At 33.9% G+C, this 8,926-nt stretch overlaps 1 long non-coding RNA gene across 1 annotated transcript; it reads right to left on the reverse strand.

The window, feature by feature from the left end:
• Positions 1-245: 245 nt before the first annotated feature.
• On the reverse strand, positions 246-5,515 carry LOC145814677 (uncharacterized). Its single transcript, XR_014358022.1, has 3 exons — positions 5,266-5,515; positions 1,725-1,811; positions 246-632 (listed from the first exon to the last, which is right to left on the reverse strand). It is a non-coding gene; the product is annotated as an uncharacterized LOC145814677 (long non-coding RNA).
• Positions 5,516-8,926: the final 3,411 nt, after the last annotated feature.

Below are 8,926 nucleotides of genomic sequence, written 5' to 3' on the forward strand. Positions count from 1 at the left end.
ATAAATAAATAAATAAACAAATTAGACAAATCAAACCCACAGCTAACCTCTAGATATTCTTCCTATTTTCGTCAAATATTAAAGCTTGAACAAAATAAAAACAAAAAATGTCACAATTAAACAATTACTTTTAATATGTGAAACTTTTTTTCATCATATTCCAGTTGGGGTAATATCTGTCAAAACACTTCCAGTATACAATACTACTAATAGAACTTATAAAAGGCATGTCAATGAAGCACAAGCATTTCAAAGCCCAAATGATGAACTAAAGGTTTAAGATCTAACACGAGGCCTTTAAAGGACTGGGAACATCATTGTGAGAAGACATAAAAATGCAATCAAGTAAAGACAACCAAACATGCAGAACTAAGCTTCTTATGGAGCTCATCCAATTCCGATTGATAGCATGAGAAACCACATGTGTTAACAGCATTAAAATCCACAAGCAAAAATAAAGGTGAATAACCAGTAGCAACAATAATTCTTTGTTCTCACATGAGAAAAAAATCTTATTCCAATCTCTAATCAGAGTAAGAGGGGAAGGGGAATGGAGGCAGGATAAGACAAATCATTGCTTACTTCTAATATCCATACTACCCTTGTTTTTTACCGGTCATACCTGCAACCACCTGCAAAGATGCAATCCGAATAATCAAATTAGTTAAAATTACCCGTGCACAAAATTCTTCCATCAGGTACATATATATTTGAAGTAGTACATAAAATGCCCGTAACGTAAAAAATCACTTTCGAAATGTTGAAATGCATAAAAAAAAACCTTAGGGGTAAAGTACATGGTTTTTATAGGGGAAGAATCCTAGTAATTTTTCTAGGCAAGACATCAAAAAGGAGCCCAAAACTCCAGTTATCAAGGTCTAGAGAAAGCAGCTGGGAAGCACTAGGGAAAACTCCAATTTGTGCATATTATGCCAAAGGTTAAACTCCAACAATTTCGCGGAAAGTCATCTGATGGACTTGTCTACCAAAACTAGGCATTACTATTAAATACAGCATGTGATAATGTTCTCCATCACCATGACATGCTAATAAATGACAAATCAATAGATAAAAAGCCTCTGCAAAATAGATGTGGTTCAATATGTATCCTTTACAGCATTAAAAAAGAAAGTTAATTTTTAATCCACTTAAAGCTCTATCACCGATATGCAAGATCATCTAAACACACTGATCATACAGCCTCCACGTAACAGAGTTGGTCAATACCATGTGAATATTTTCTTCCTTTCATTTAAGCATCACAATTAATTAACAAAGGTACTACTCTGATTGGTTTCCTTGACAAAAAGCTTTAAAAAAAAAATTTGGCTCACAAGAACGTTCCCTCATGCCTAGTTCTTCACCTATCATTCTTCCCCACATAATACAATCACAAATGGTGTGACTGTTATACAATTGCACTGCCAAAGGAAGGAGCCGAATTAGAACAGTGAACAGCTTGATGAGTATTCTGTCATCACACATACACTTACAAGTTACGAGTCCCAATTATAATAATAAGCCCTAAAGCAATAAATTTTTCATCCTTGCAAAGTCATTAGAACTTCAAATGATCTAACAAAGTAGCACCAGGCAAAATTAATTCAATAGATCACCACCATAATCAATGGCATGCAAATTTAGAACCACGTAATACATAAAACAAAAGAATAAGACATTCACCAAAAACTTCACTTCATGTAATTGATATGCTATTTTTTTACCATCTGGCCAACTGCAGTAGTAACAACTGCAGGCATGTTTCCGAAACGCAACCCATCAAACTCAATCACTCCAGATTGCTGAATTATCTGAAATAACAAAATAAAAGGGTAGTTAGATACCAACAAGCATAAATCATAGGCACTAACAATCCACAAGGTTGCAATCCACCTGTAAAGTTTACATTCCTACATTGCAGAAAACATCAGTGCCATTTTTTTAGAGTTATACCCTGCTAAGTTATGCTGAGTAATCCTCAGGGCATCCCAACAACAAAAGATTCTCAGGACAGTGCCAAAGCATAAACTTAAAGCTCATCATTAGTGCTTCCTTTTCTAAGATGGACAGTTGATAATATGAAAGCTTATTACAAAAAGGAAACAGAATAGATATGAACAATGGCCACGTTCAATAACAAAGACATTTGATTTTATGTCAAGTTCTTTTTTTATTTATTTATAAAACTTATAAGTGGCAAATGCCGAAAGCCATCCAACTATAATAACAATCCAAAGTGTCATCGCATTGACATGAATCCTAATTTGACAATTCCATCATGTCGAGCATCCTTTTGGCAAGCATGAGATTCTATAACCATGACTCAACGTCTGAAAACAAAACACGAAGAGTTTTCAAAGAATTTCTCTAGACCCAAAAAAGTGAGAGAACGACCACTTTACTATTATGCTACTATATATGTAAGTCATTGACTCCCTTTTACTGTATATATCTCCCATCTCCTTCCACTCCCTCTTTGTAGAAAATCCTTAAATGGTCAATCTACCGACAACAAATAGAAAGGGAAATAATAAATTAACCACATCAAGCGAAATAATATAGTAGAGTGGCATACCTATTCATTTTCTTTTGAAGCTTGCTGCCCACTAGATGCATCTGACACCTACAATATGTTAGTATAATGTGTTAATAATTTCCATATGTATATATGCAAATTGATAAAACGTAAAATTCGTCAATTTGTAAGTATTGCACCTCTCTCAAGAAAATCTTTATGAAGCTCTACACTTGATAATAAAAACAACACATAAACATATAACATGCTAAACATATGTTAAAGTTTGAAGATTTAATCAAATCTTATGGCTCTACACTTATTCAAGTTTTAATTCAGCATAGATCAATTAAAATCTAATAGTAGGCATCCAATATGACAAGGATTGTAAACATGCATATGTACTTGCTGCCCCAGAATAGCCTAAATTCAGCCCCCGAAACTCTTACATGTTGAGAACTAATAGACCCTAACCTCTTCCCCAACCCTTAGCCCTTTGATTTAACAATAATACCTAATTGCTGCTATGCTCTCAAACTACTAGTTGTAAAAAGATCAATCGTTTAGAAATTAGAACCCCAAATCCACAACTTTTTGTCTTGCTTTTAAACTGTAAAACAAATCATAAGGTTGCTGTACTCGGAGTATTCAAAGATTTCCTACATTAATATCTTTTATATTCTACAAAAACAAACATTAATTAAAAAATCAAAAGCACACCTCACATAATACTCAAACATTTATAACTCTACAAAATTCCACTATGGCCATTGAATTTAATTATTTTATTTTCAGCAAACTCACTTGCATTTTTTCTCACTTTACAGCAGGGAAGGAAAAAATCACCTTTGACTGTATTAGTGGCAAAATTTCAAGTAGAAATCTAAGATGAATTTTTAGGTGAATTTGTGAATGAACAATTATAATATACTTTAGAAACATTTCTTTACAAGCATTTATAAAATCCAGCCCCATAATTAGAATTTTATCAGATTATTCAAGAACAAATACAAAATACTATCTTCTTATAAATTTCAAATGCATTTGAAGTAAAAAATCTCAGAAATTCCTGGGGCAAATCTTTTAATTTCTTAGATGGCAAACACATCTTTCACCTCTAATCAAAAAGCTCTATGACAATTTACTGAGGCCACTTCATTAGATTCTTTGAAAAAGGCCGATTGATACAATTTATAGACTAAAAAATAAAAAATCCACCAATTGGCACATATTATGAAATGTATCACCAGCAACTTACTTACCCTCTAAAACAGGTTTCAAGTCAAAGCATGCCCATGAAAATGCATAATTAGTATTAATTCAGCATAGATCAATTAAAATCTAATAGTAGGCATCCAATAGACACAACCCAATTAGCAAGTCAGAGTAGAAAACTAATCAATCACATTCAAAATACGTTCACATACAAGTACATATGGCTCTACACTTATTCAAGTTTTAACAGTGAGTGACCCCCAAAATCTAGCAAAATAAAAGGCCTGACTGAAGGCACAAATGTATTATTAGGTGATCCAACTCCTGAAAATCAGATTTGCATAAATCACTTGCATACAGAACTATAAAACAAATCAGATCATGCAGTCACCTAAGAAATCATGCAATCAAATAACTACATAAATCACTTGCATACAGAACTATCAGTAGTTAAATAACAAAGATCAGGAAAAAAACATGTTTAATGTGTAACTATATATATATATAGATCAGGAGATATGCATATATATATTGTTTGTTAAAATGAGTGCCTTTGAAGCTACTTCAAGGATCTGTAAAGAGCCACATGTCCATGCACAAAGGAGTCAGACATCTCCTCTAATAGTGTAGTAGTGTAATGGCTCAACTAAACCACCAACAAAACCCATAGCTTAAACTTGAAGATATTTAATTATAGAGAAGGTGGATCTGTGCTGCAATAATATCAGTATCTGCCCAATGAAAGATTGAGATCAACAAAGTCAAATCTGTTCTTCATTTCCAACTCAATAAAATAAATAATAAAAAAACCGGAGTTATGATTCTTTCTAGAACAGGGCCTGTGTATGAAAAAAATAGGACCTAGTGCACATGATTATTTCTAGAACAGGGCTTGTGAATGAAAAAAATAGGACGATAACAAATTCAACATTTAGATGACAAAGACGATGATAACAATAATGATGGCCTCATTTGGTGTAACTTTTTATAATCCAAAAGTTAATAATCAAAACACAAAAGTTAAAACAACCCTCCTAATTTCCCCATACTAAACTTTCTACAGCTATTTTCATCTCATTACCGTATGCATAAGTTGCAACAAATACCGACAGATTTTGAAGAGAAAAAATCACAAGCAGCCTCAAATAAGTTGCACCAAACAAACCATAAAATTGATTTCATAAATTCAAATTAGAATTCCAGAATTTGATCCACAAACAGTGAATACAAGCAGACAATGAAATTCAAATCTAGGTTGTAATTCGGATTCAAACAAACTAAAAATATGAGCTCTTTATGGATTTATAATGTCATATACAAATCTATTTGTAATGTCATATCTATGGGATTAATTCAAACAAATCTAGGTTAATTCCAGAATTTTACTGTAACTCTATGGGATTGATTTTCATTACTGTAACCTAGATTTGTTTTGTATTCAAATCTAAATGTAGAAAAAAATCATTTCAGAGCACACTTGATTTCTCGGATCATTACAGAGAACGTTGAATCGATAAAGATGTGTTTAGGCTTACCGATTATGAAATCTTCAACAGTAGTGGACTTGAGAAAGTTGAATCGATCGACAGATTCGAGCGAGAGATTCGAGCGAGAGAGGCAGTGAGATTTGAGCGAGAGTCGAGCGAGAGACAGATTTTGAGAGGGAGAGAGAGAGAGCCCAGATTTGGGAAATAAGAAAAAAAAAGGGGGGGGATTGAGAGGGAGAGAGAGAGTCAGGAAAATGAGACGTTTTATTTATTTTTATTTTTGTAAGAACACGATTGGGTCAGGCAAATGAGATGTTTGATGTCTAAAAATGATTTTTTGCGACCGTTAAATAATCAGTCGCAAAAAAATAGACGCAAAAAGTCTTATTTCTAGTAGTGAGGTTTGTCCCTGATGGAGGCAATGAATGGTGAGTTGGCTGCGGTAGATGGTTTATGCTGTATGTTCTGCATGACTCCTTGGAGCTGGAGCTTCATGGCTCGGAGTTCCGCGTTCCAGAGAAGAACGTTGTCACCACCGGAATGCAGCGGGGGCTGGACACTACTAGCCTCTCCCTCGAGAGTGGGTGCCTGGACCGATGGAGGTGGGACCCGGGGTGGCAGATTCATATCTGGGGGAGAGGGTCAAAAGCCTTCCAAGTTGGGTGGATGGGGCTGTTGGATAGTATGGCTCGGGGCTCATTCTTGGTTGGATGGGATATCTGGAGGTGGTGGAGGAGGCATAAGAAGGTTTCTTTGGAGTAGAGCATTAATCAGGGCTTGGTTTTGCTCGGCCAGGCAGTTAATGCTGTTGGTGAGCTCGGTGAAATATTGCGGCTGGTTGTTTGGATTGGGAGGGTCGGCGTGGTAGTCGGCAACATTGTGGTGAGAAACCATGGATCTAGTTGTGACCATCTACCTTAGTGGGTGGCAGGAAGGGGTTATTGGGAAAGGGTCTCCGGCGACAATGAGCACAACTGGCGCACGGAACAAAAGGTTTCCCACAGACGGCGCCAACTGATAATATAGCGTGTTCCAGATGGAACGGGTCAGACTGATCCACGCTTCCCAAACCGGTGCCCGATGTACCAAGCCCACAGAGAGACCTGCACAAGAGTTTAATGGGAAACGGGGAGTCTCCCAGCGAACCCTCCGACGAGCAAGTTAGAAAGAGAGATGGAATATAGAGATAAATCAGTGCTAGAAAGCTTAACCTTTTTTCTTGTCTTCGATGCCTGCTTATATCCTCTGCTAATCATTTCGTTGTCCCTTCCGACCTGTCACCTTGGCCGAAAGTCTATGCTCCAGCTTACCCTTTTCATGGTGAGGCCGTTCCGTCCCGACGGGCAGAGATTATCGCAATAAATACTGTAAGGAACTTCATTAATGGCTGATGTGCAGTGCAATAACTTTGCAGGATCTTTGTCTGTTTATGTGGCTTGTCCTTCTCTTGCCACGTGTTTAGATGTCATTGGCTCTTAATGCCACGTTGAGCTCCAACAACGTTGAGTTTTAGTATTTGAATTATGTATTGGGCCCTAAGTGGTGGGCTATAACCTTTATGGGCTTACCATGTCAAAAAGTATATGATAATATTATTTTTGTAAATCAAATTTGTTTTCATGGGTTAAAGTGGAAGGTCCACTTTGAGGTATCATTTTATTTAGGGTAAATTATTTAATTGGTCCTTATAGTTTATACGATGTGTTAATTTGATCCTTATTATTTTAATTTACTCAATTTTGTCCATTAATTTATTAGATTGTGTCATATTGGTCCAATAAATAACAATCGTTAGGTTTGGTGAATGGAAACTCAAACGATGTGTTAATTTGGTACTTGTAGTTTACATGATGTGTCAATTTAGTCCATGTTAAAATTTAACAAATTAAAATAATAGGGATCAAATTGACATATTTTTTAAGTACGTGCCAATTTTTCGTCTACCAAACCTAACGGTTGTTATTTTTTGAACCAATATGACACAATTTGTTAAATTAAGGGACAAAATCAAGCAAATTAAAATAATAAGGTCTAAATTGATATATTGTGTAACTTACAGGTAACAGTTGCATAATTTATCCTTTTATTTATATATCATTACTATTACTAAATTTAGATTTTTAATTTGTGTTAAAAATATGGTTTTTATTTATTTATAGTGATTTGTGGTAAAATTATAAATTTTTAAGGGATTTTAATTGTTTTATATTTTTAAACAATTATGGAGAAATAATTTTATTTTTGTTTTTTTTTTTTTTACTTTTTGTGAATAGATGGAGAAAATGGTGTTTGCACCAATAATTGATTATATTGCTAAATTATGACATTTTGATCAATAATTGAAAGCGAAAATGACAATATCAATGCTAAAATTTGATAATAATGTATTATGTCAAAACATTATTTGAGAATCATATTTCATAAAATAAAAATGCTTCCTACCTCCATTAGGAGTCGACCCCCCAGTGAGGTGTCACTCCGGGATTGGTCCAAAAAAAAAACTATTTTTTTTTTTTTTTGAGTTTTCAGCCAGTGGAGGCGCGCCACGTCACTGGGGGCGCGACCCCCACTGGGGGTATGCAGCACGGTTGTTTCGTAAAATGTTTTATTCCTACAAAAATATCAAATAAAAATATTATTTGTGGATCCTATGAGTATGAGATATAGGGTTCATTTGGGATGGGAGTTGACTTTTTAACTTTTTGATTATTTTAACTTGAGGCTAAAAAGTCTCGTTTGTGATAGACTTTTTAGCTTTGACTTTTGTAAACAAAAAAATGAAATGATTATGATTTAAATGTGATATTTTGTATTATTATTTTTTTAATCTATTTTATTTTTTGTGACTATTTTAATCTTGTAGCCTTATGCTAACAAAAACTTTTTTATTTGACTTTTTGGAGTTGAAATTTTTTTTAATTTGGAACTAAAAAGTTTGTTTGGATTAGTATTTTTATTTTTATAGTAAAAAAAAAAATAATTATAATTTAAATATAATATTTTATTTTATTAAATTTTTAATCTATTTTATCTTTTAATAATTGATTTAGGCCTAGTTTGGGAAAACTAAATAAGTGCACTTTTTGACTTTTTATGAAATATGGGTTGAGTTTAAAGTAATGTGTTAGAGAAGTGATGTGACTTAAATAAGATGATGTGACTTAAATAGGATAGTGACTTTTTGACTTTTTATCTTTTTTCAATCATGCCAAACTTGGCCTTAGTTTCAACCTTAGGCCTCGTTTGACAACATTCTGTTTTAATTAAAAAATCATTATAAATTTTCACATTATTTTTTTTATTTTTTTATACATTTTCTCATAATAAAAAAATTAAAAAATTACTAAAATAATCCGTTTGAAGCCCGTCCTTAACCTAATCCAACCGCCGTAGAGTTTTGTCAAAATTTTTGTTAAAGTTCAGCATTGCAATTTTGAAAAGATGCTATCAGCTCAGCAGATCACTGTTACTGTGAATAAGAAAAGAGGGATGACTTATCAACATTGCACCGTCGGATTGGAAAGTGAGTCAAACAGACCACAAAGGTACGTGATTGATAAGCTAGTGCACTAATCTAATATAAAGTTTCTTCCTCCTAACGTCAGTTTACCTAAGACCTACCCAACATCGGCCTTAGCGGAAATTGTGCCCGTTTTGACAGGTCCCCACCTTCACATATATTAAAAATTATTTATATTTTTTATTTATA

This window comes from Camellia sinensis, unplaced genomic scaffold, assembly GCF_055761805.1.
Source record: "Camellia sinensis isolate YWXY unplaced genomic scaffold, ASM5576180v1 Unanchor12, whole genome shotgun sequence".
Taxonomy (NCBI): Eukaryota; Viridiplantae; Streptophyta; class Magnoliopsida; order Ericales; family Theaceae; genus Camellia; species Camellia sinensis.